The sequence below is a fragment of the Echinops telfairi genome, unplaced genomic scaffold (genome assembly GCF_000313985.2).
Source record: "Echinops telfairi isolate 266 unplaced genomic scaffold, ASM31398v2 ScPeMD7_2;HRSCAF=8, whole genome shotgun sequence".
Classification (NCBI taxonomy): Eukaryota; Metazoa; Chordata; class Mammalia; order Afrosoricida; family Tenrecidae; genus Echinops; species Echinops telfairi.
This window is the reverse complement of record NW_022103898.1, coordinates 8,909,267-8,919,173: the sequence shown is the minus strand read 5'-3', so window position 1 is coordinate 8,919,173 and position 9,907 is coordinate 8,909,267.

Below are 9,907 nucleotides of genomic sequence, written 5' to 3'. Positions count from 1 at the left end.
ACTAGGCGCCTTACACGAACATCAAGTGAACTATTAAGAAAATAACCAGTTATTGCTTCCAATTATTTTTGTTAAGGACCAGAAAGCTAATATGCCCTGAATATTATCCCTGTAGGTTGATTATCCCTGTAGGTTGTAGATAAAAAAAAATCTTATCAACCCAGATTTTTTTTAATATTATAAAAATCAATTCCTTTAACTTAGAAAGCATTTACTGCAGCTACCATCAGTTCTAGTGAACTCCTGTCTTTCATTCAAAAAGCATGAACTCTGTAAATTCAAAAAAAGAAAAGAAAATCCGTACTGATAAAGCGATCTACACTGATAATGCACTAATGAAATGTGGGGTCGGCTTATTGGCAAACGGGGGCGGGGGGAGGCAATAGAGTCGCGAATAAAATATACTATGTTCTCTGTAACAGAGGGCTTGGAGGGGGTGACGGAAGAGACCTGGCAGAGGGGTCAGTGCTTCGTGTGTGCCCACCGGCTTTGGTCAGAGCCAGCTAAGTGGTGCGGCGGGAGGAGTCTGTAGGCGTTGGTGCAGTCGACGTGCTGGACGCTCAGACCCACCCGGAGGCGTCCCAGAAGAAAGGCCTGCCGACGGACTTACAAAAGCTCAACTCTGGACACGCATGCGGGACACAGTTCTGCTCGGACCCACGTTGGGGCGCCGAGTCCCGTCCGCTACCTGGCAATTGATGACGTCATAGAGGGAACAACCAAATCCCCCCTCCCCCAAACCCATCCATACATATTTTCCCTTGTTCTTGCTAAACAGGGTGGTGGGGGGGGGCTCGACCTAGGCGTCCTCACTTGGGTCCCCAGCTGGCCAGCCTCCATCTGGGACACCCCTCAGCCGCGGGGTGGGCGGGCGGCAGCCGCACAGTCCTGGATGCTCACTCCTGGAGCGGCTGCCAGGGTGGGAGCAGCATCTTTGGCTCGCCGCTCATTGGTCCAGGCACATCGCGTGTCCATGCCTACGCTCCACGTGTGGGAACGCGTGCCTGCATCAGGGGCCCACAGATGCAGTGTCTGCAGGCAGCCCCCTGATGGCCTGGTATCACACCATCTTCGTAAAGGTCCAAGGCAATAAAAAAAAAAATTTTTTTTAAAGGCAATTCAAAAAAATTATTTAAAAAAACCAAGGAGCGATGCGGCAGAGCCTCTGTAAGTGCCACCATGTATACGTTATCTTTCTATCCTGTCTCCGCTAAGTGGCAGGAACAGGCAGAAGGGGTGTTGGCCTGGGTGTCCATGCTCTGTAAAGACTTGAATGATGGGGGCAGTGCGGAGTGGAGATCCAAAGCCCATTAGTAGGCCACTGGAGATCCCCTTGCAGAGGGGTCTCTGGGAGGAGATGAGCCAGTCAGGGTGCGATGTAACAATGATGAGAAATACAACCTTCCTCTAGTTCCTAAAGGTTTCCTCCCCGCTCCCACTACCATGACTCGAATTCGATCTTGCAAGACTGGCTAGACCAGAGGATGTACACTGGTACAGATAGGAACTGAAAATACAGGGAATCCAGGACGGATGATCCCTATAGGACCAGTGGTGTGAGTGGCAAAATAGGGAGGGTAAAGGGAGAATGGGTAGGAAAGAGGGAACCGATTACATGGAACTGTGTGTGACCTCCTCCCTGGGGGACAGACAACCGAAAAGTGGATGAAGGGAGACGTCGGACAGGGCAAGATATGACAAAATACCCATTTATAAACTATCAAGGGCTCATGCGGGAGGGGGGAGCAGGGAGGGAGGGGAAAAATGAGGACCTAATGTCGGGGGTTTAAATGGAGAGAAAATGTTTTGAGAGTGATGTACAAATGCGCTTTACACAATTGATGTGTGTATGGATTGGGATAACAGTTTTATGAGCCCCTAATAAAATGTTTAAAAAAAAAAAAAAGACTTGAGAAGGCACCCAGTGAGCTGTTCCCTGGAGGACTGCCTACTCGCCTTGGCCGGTAGCCAATCCTGGTCAGTGAAAGAGCAAAACACGTCCCTACAAAGAAGGGCTGGGGGTCGGGAGTGGGGGGGGCGTGAAATCCCTGGTGGTGTAGAGGGTTTCGCAGTGTGCTGCAAGCCCCAAGTTTGAAACCATCAGCTCTCCTCCGGAGAAAGACGAGACTGAGGCTTTCCACTCCTGCAACTTCTCAGAAACCCACAGGGGCAGGTCTGCTTTGCCCTAGAACAGTGGTTCTCCACCTTCCCTTTCACACAGTTTCCCCTGTGCAGTGACCCCCACCCATAAAATTATTTTCGTTGCTACTTCATCATGGTCATTTTGCTACTTTGATAAATCGTCATGTAATATCTGATAGGCAGGATGTATTTTCATTGTTACAAATTGAACATCATGAAAGCATAGTGGTTCATCACAATGTAACAACACAACATCACAATTACAACAATACGTAATGATACATTGTGAAATATTTATTTCGAATGACAAATAAAAGCAGTTTTATCTGGAAGCATGGTGTAGCATGGTTAACAGTCTTAATATAACAATAGTAAACTACATTGCTATGTTTTGCGACAGTATGCGTAAAAAGTCAACATCAGTGCGAAGGTTGAGATAGCTTCTTTCTCACCAGATCAGCCTATCTGCATGTGGGCAGACCCACCTGGAGACGGATAGAGGAGCAGGGTCTCCATTCCTAAGACCATCAGAAATATGTGTTTTCCAATAGTCTTAGTCACTCCCCATGAAAAGGTTGTTTGACCCCCCAGGTTGAGAACCACTGCCCTATAGGGTCTTCACTCGACTGGCAGTGAGTGGGGGGAAGAGACTTAAGATGAGACACAACGTAAGGTTTCAGAACCCAGATTTCCCTTTTCCAAAGCATTTGGCTCCTCACTGTGTTTACTGGCCTGACTTGTCCCACCTGCTGCTACTCGCTCTCTCTCTCTCTCTCTCTCTCTCTCTCTCTCTTTCATACATGCACACAGACCCCTAAACACACCACATTGACATTTCAGAACACCAGGATTAAGAATAAGACCTTCAAATCTACCAATTAGAAGAAACGTGTAACTTATAAGGGGACCTGACTCAGTGACCGGCTCTCTCCTTTTTACGTAGTGACTTTTGAATTTTTTGTGGTTACTATTATGTGTAGTCGAGCTCTGGTGGTTTTGTGAGTTACTCGAGTTGGGCTGCAGTTTGAAACTACCAGGTGCTCCGAGGGAAAAAGAGGAGGCTGTCTACCCCTATATTTACAGCCTAGGAAACCCACGGGGCAGTCCTACTCCGTCCTACAGGGTCGTGATGAGTCAGAACCTACATAATGGCAGTGAGTTCGGGTTAGCCTCTGGGTATATGCCTCAGAGGAGCACTGGTGGTGCAGGGGTTAAGCGCTGGGCTACCAACCAACACACCAGTGGAGGAGAAGGAGGTGGTAGCCTGTTCTCATGAAGATTACCGCCTTAGGAATCCTCTGGAGTAGCCCGCCTCTGTCTTAGAAGGATGCTGTGGGTTAGACTAGATGCCAAGGCAGTGAGTTTTATTATACTGTATCATATCTCAAATTCACAAAAACGGATCACTGGCTGGAAAGCTTAAATGTAAAGTAATGGTCGAAGGGCTACATCAATATTCAGGATAGTGTAAACTAACGGAGGGTGCACCCCCTCCCCGTGTGACCCTGGAACGTGCCACTACATAATCTAGGACAAATGAATCCATGGGCAAGGATTTCACAGATGCAGCCACCTCTCAAAATTGTGAGTATCCATTCTATGAGGGATATTTGAAAGGATAATTTATTAAAGCAGCAATCTATTTGGCCCTAGACCTCAATATGTTGCCATTACAATTAAAATTTTGATACGTTGTAGTCTGAAGCTGTAATTTTTTTAAGTGCTCTCTATATTAGTCCAAGAAAGCAGCCAATTCCTTTTCTCCAGAACAAGCACAAAAGGATATTTTTGAATGTCAAACTGATTCTCCCCGGGACTAAAGGCACAGCGACTATGCAAGCGAGTAGAGAAGCATCCATCTAAGCCGCGCTTCTCTGAACCAAGCCAGGGGAACGTCGCACAACTGCCTGGAAGCTCAGACGTCAGGGTTGCCCTTAGGGAGCCAGGGAGCCAGGAGGGCTGTTGACAGGTCACCTTTATCAGATCACACTGCGCAACATCAAAAGCACACCAAATGCAAAATGCAGTTATTAGTGCGTGCACACGCGGACAGCAACTCTGCTTTGGAGGAAGCCAAAGGCGCTGACGTTCGGGTTTTAAAGCAGTATTGGCACACGGGGGTTGGAACAGGAAAAAAGAAAAAAAGTGCTGCTAGATGTCGTCTTGTTTTTGTTTTCTTCTGTGCCAGGGTATGCTGTAAGGCTTTCTGCATAGGGATTGTTTCCTCAGTGAGGCATGGCGCAGAAATGACCCTTTGGGATCGGTGCCAGGGTCACAGCCCCGGATGCAGGAGGACGAGCTTTGCTCTGTGAAGGAGGATTTGCTCCATACGCTGGTTTGGTCTCCAAACAAATTAATGCTCCCGAGCCTTAGTTCCGTGCGGAAGAAAGTGGCAGATAAAGACCTGCCACGAATCCTGACAGAGTGCACAGATAGCTCTAGCTGTGAGAAAAAGTGATAGAGGGATTGCACCGGCTTAGACCACAGGGCCACTCCTGAACCAATCACGGTGTGGCCAGCAAGGTGTGGCACATGGTGATTGCTCCGCCCTTGCCCAAATGACCAAAAAAGAAAACAACAACAAGAAAACAATGAACAGCAGTAAACAAAGGAAAAATGGATAACCCAGATACAATTATTAATGTTTAGCGACCGTGTTTTATCTTAACCGCACGGGTGAGAACCTCTGCTCTTTTACGAGAACGTGAGTGTCAATGCGACTGAAATGCCATTAAGTGAGTGGTAGTGTGTGACATGCCAAGGGACTCCCTTCAGAGGGGGGAGGAGCTGGTCCTGATGAATAAATACACCTTTCAAATTGGCTTCCTGGTAAGTACTAATCAGTTACTGTAAATCAATTGTTCATGAGGTATTAATTTGTAATAACCAGTTGGGAGGGATTCATTTATATTAACTGATTGCTATTTGTCTTGGAAGAAATATGGCCAGAGTGCTCCTTAGAGGCAAAGGTGGCCAGACTTCGACTCGCAAACTTTGAACAGGTCAAGAGAGACCGCCCCTGAAGAAGGGCATCGTGCTCGGTAGAGTGGAGGGGCAACATCAAAGAGGGAGGGCCTCCACGGGCTGGACTGAGCACAGTGGCTGCAACAATGGGCTCGTGCATAGGAACAATTGTGAGGAAGCCCGGGCCGGCCAGGGTTTTGCTCACTTGTGCATCATTTCGGCAGAGCTTCCAGACAAAGGAACAGACTACGAAGAAAGCATTGCTGCTCGCTTCAGAGGAAGTAGCCACTGAAAACCTGATGCATACCCGTGGGAGTTACATAACCTGGTGTCAATTTGGGACTTGAGAGAAGTCAGAGTGAAGGGGTGGAGTCTAGTGTGTCAATCGGGTTATAGCCAATGCAGCCTCTGGGTGGGCATGGCCTTCTCCTGAGAATTCTGGGAACTCCTGTGTTTCCTCCTTGGAGGCAGGAGACCCACACTCTCTGCTCACTCCCTGTGACACACTGCAGCTGACAAGACGCATGGAACTACGCTAGTGCCCTGAGCTGGAGGAGCCACGTGGAGACCCCTGCCAGTGCTGAGATGTTTACAATGCCACTGGATCCACAAGACTTCCCACCCACTGGCCTGTGACCTTCCTGCATTCAGCGTCATTGCATGTATTTTATGAGTCTGAAGAGGACTTTATAGATTGATAATCAGACATATGGGCTAATATCAGACGTATGGACCTGATCTGGACTGGGCTGGAATGCTTTCTCAATATTCAACCGCTCTTGTATATAAAACTCTTTCTTATATACATATGAATGTCTATGAATTTGTTTCTCTGGTCTACCCGGGCTAACACAATCCCTTCGAAGCATTTTCAGATACTGAGGGTGTGATGAATGGGAGCAGAATCTTGTCAGAGATGGCGCCCGAGGATGAAGGCACTCTAAATGTGACTGGGAGAAACTCTTTTCTCAAAGTAGGGTGGACCCTGGTGATGTCAGGGGAGTAAAGCCTGTGGGAGTGAAGTCGTGGGCATTTGCATTCGCGGATGGGGCACAGCTCAAGGTGAGATAAAATAGCTGCAACAATCTACTAATAATCAGAACGAGGAATCTAGGAAATTCCGAAGTTGCCAACAATGAAATGGACCGCATAAGATAGAAATCCTAGGCGTGAGTGAGCTGAAATGGCTGGTGTTGGCCATTTTGAATCAGAAAATCCTACGGTTGACTTGGCTGGGAACGCCACAACCAAGAGGAATAGCATCACATTCATCGCCAAAAAGGACGTTTCAAGATCTACCTTGAAATACAATGCTGCCTGTGATAGGAGAGTGCCTATCCATCTTCAAGGAAATCCAATCAATACAACTATTATTCAACGTCACGAACCAACCACTAACGCTAGGGATGAATACGTTGGAAAATTCTGCTAATTTCTTCAGTCTGAAATTGATCAACTATTCAGTCAACCTACAGCGATCATGATTGGCGATTGGAATGCAAAAATCAGAAATAAAGAGGAGGGAACAGTAGTTGGAAAACATAGTCCGGATAGAAATGAAGCTGGAGATCGCATGATAACATTTCCCAAGACCAATGACTTGTTTATACCAACTATCTCTTTTGAACACAAACAGCAGCTGTCTGCATGGACTTCTCGAGATGGAGTCCACAGAAATCAATTGGACGACGTGTGTGGGAAGAGACGGTGGAGAAACCTAATAGCACCTAAAACTAGGTCTTAGGCTGATTGCGGAATACCCCATCAATTGCTCATATATAAGTTGGGGTTGAAACTGAAGGAAGTCAAAATAAGTTCCCAAGAGCCAAATATGACCGTAAGTCCATCCCACTTGATTCTGAGAACATCTCAAGGACAGAATTGCGACATTAAACGTGAATGACCAAAGACCCGATGAGCTGTGGGAAGACATCAAGAACATCAGTCATGAAGAAAGCAGAAAGTCTTCAAAAAGACAGGGATGGAAGACAAGTTCAAAGTGGATGTCAGAAAAGGCTCTGAGCCTCACTCTTCGTCTTAGAGCAGCTAAGGCACATGGAAAAATGTTGAAGTCAAAGAGCTGAATGGGACACTTCAAAGGGGAACTCTTGAAGACAGTAAAATATAATAATGAAACATGCAAAGACGTCAAGTTAGAAACCCAAAGGGAGGAACACGCTCAGCAGATCTTAAAATGAAAGAACAGAAGGGAAAAGAAAACCAAGCTTCTAGTTGCAATCCTGAAAGAATGATTTAGGAGCATCAAAATAAGATGGACACTATACAGTCACTGTACAAAAAAGAACTAACAACCACTTCAGGAGGTAGCATGTAAGCAAGAACCAAGGTGCTCAAGGAAGATATTCAAGCTGCACTGAAAGCATTAGCTCAAAGACTGGACTCCAGGAATAGATGGGAGACCCCTTGAAACATCTCAACAATTTAATGAAGCACTGGACGTACTTACCGATGCTAGAAAGTTTGGAAGACGGCTACTTGGCCACCTGCCCCAATACAATGCTGAAACCACAGAACACAATCCCTGATAACACAGGAAGGAAAGGTTTGTGGAGGACCCACCCAACGGTGATTTCAGTACTACTACTAGGGAGTTGTCAGAGGTCCAGGCCAGATTCACAAGAAGACACAGAGCCGGGGATTTCATTGTAGAACTCAGATGAATTTCGGCTGAAAGAAGAAAAGATCAGAAAGATGTTGACTTGTGTTTTATTTCCTATGCCTAGGCATTCGATTGTGTGGATCATGAAAAACGATGCATGGCCTTGAGAAGATGGGAATTCTTGCCCCATTTAATGCGTTTCAGCCTTTTGTTAAGGATCAGCTAGCCCCAGGTGGATGGATTTCATTCTGTTCCCTTTGTTAACATGTCTGTACATTTTATTTTCACTCTTTTGGAAGTCTTTTAAAGAGTATAAATATTTTATGTTTAGTAAGTCTCGTTTATCTAGCTATTCTGATCTTTGTATATTTTTGACTATGTTTGGTATTCTACATATGCCTTATAATCGGGGCTCTAGTGTCTATTTGTTTCCTACCATTATCTTTATAGTTTCAGGTTTTAGAGTTAGCTCTTTGATCTACTTTGAGTTTGTTTGGTTATGGGGTGAGCTACGGGTTCTGTTTGTATTTTCTACGGAGAGACATCCAGTTTTACTGGAACCGTTTGTTAAACAGACTGCCTCTTGTTCATTTAATGGGCTTTGGCCCTTTGTAGAAAATCAACTGCACATATGTGGATGAACCTATGTCTGAACCTATGTCTGAATTCTCAATCCTATTCCATCGGTCAGTGTGTCTGTCTGTCACTGCACCAGCACAAGACTCTTTCGACTACAGTGGCTGCGTAGTAGGTTCTGAGATCAGTTAGAGGGAGGCCTCTTATTTTGTTCTCCCTCAGAAATGCTTTGCTTATCTGCCTTTTTCCTCTCCAAATAAAGCTGGTGATTAGTTTTTTCTGTCTCATTAAAGAATGCTGTTAAAATTGGAGCCCTGGTGGCATAGTGATAATGTATTTGGCTGAGATCCACAAAGTCGGTAGTTCAGAACCACCAGGCCCTCCTGGGAAAAGACAGTGCTTTCTACTCCCAGAAAGATAGTTATAGTTGGGGAAACTCACAGGTCGCTCTGCCCTGTCCTATAGGGTCGCTATGAGTTGGCATTGACTCAATGGCAGTGAATTTGGCTTTTTCGGTTTGGTTAAAATTTGGATCAGGATTGGATTATATTTATTAATCACTTGGGGTAGTGTTGGCATTTTCACAATGAGAAGTCTTCCTATTAATGAGCATGGTGTATTTTTCCAAATAGATCTTTTTGGCTTCTTGCAGTAGTGTGTTTTAGTTTTTTTATATGGGTATTTTATATCCCTAGTTAGAGTTATGTATAAGTATTTCATCTTTTGGGCAGGTTAAAGTAAATTATATTGATTTCTTGATTTCCTTTTCAAAATTCTCTTTGTTGGTGTAGGGCAATTCAAGTGATTTTTCTGTTTATCTGTTATCCTTTTATTTTACTGACTTCTTCTATTTGGAATCCTTGGAATTTTCTAAGTATATGATCATATCATCTGAGAATAAGGATAGTTTTGCTAGTGGCCAGTTTGAATATTCCATATTTTCTTTCCTTGCTGAAGGGAGAATAACTCACAGAAACCCCCACCTGCAGGAACATCCTGTTCAGCGTGACTTCTTGTGCGAACAGCACAGACACCCGCCTGAAGAAAGATCTTGTTCAGTTATTTCCCACTCACATGTAGGTGACCCTGCTTCCCAGAATCAGACAAACCACACAGTACCCCGTGTCTAGTCCTATAAAATCCTGCTGGTCTGTGCAAAGAGGGCTTTTTCACTCAGATCAGAGGCACTCTCAAGTTTCCTCCAATAAACGTGTCTCCGGCCATTGAGCGTCTGTCTTTGCGACTACATGTATTCCAACACGTGCGTCATTGCTCCACTAGGGCTTGCAGTACAATGTTGAATGAGAGTGGTGAGAAAGAGCATCTTTGATTCCTGTTTTCCGGGGGAATGCTTGGTCTCTCCACTGAAAACAACATCGGGCATTGATTCTGTGTGTAGGCCTTTTATTGTGCTGTGGAATTTTCCTTGTATTTTTTTTTTTAACGTTTTTCAAAAATTATTTTTGACTGATGCTGGGATTATAAAACTTTACAACCACTGTGGAAAGCAGCATGTTAGTTTCTTAAGCAGCTATGATATATGACCCAGTAATTGCTCTACTTAGTATTTATCCTAAAGGATAAGGAGCAAACCACGGGCAGATA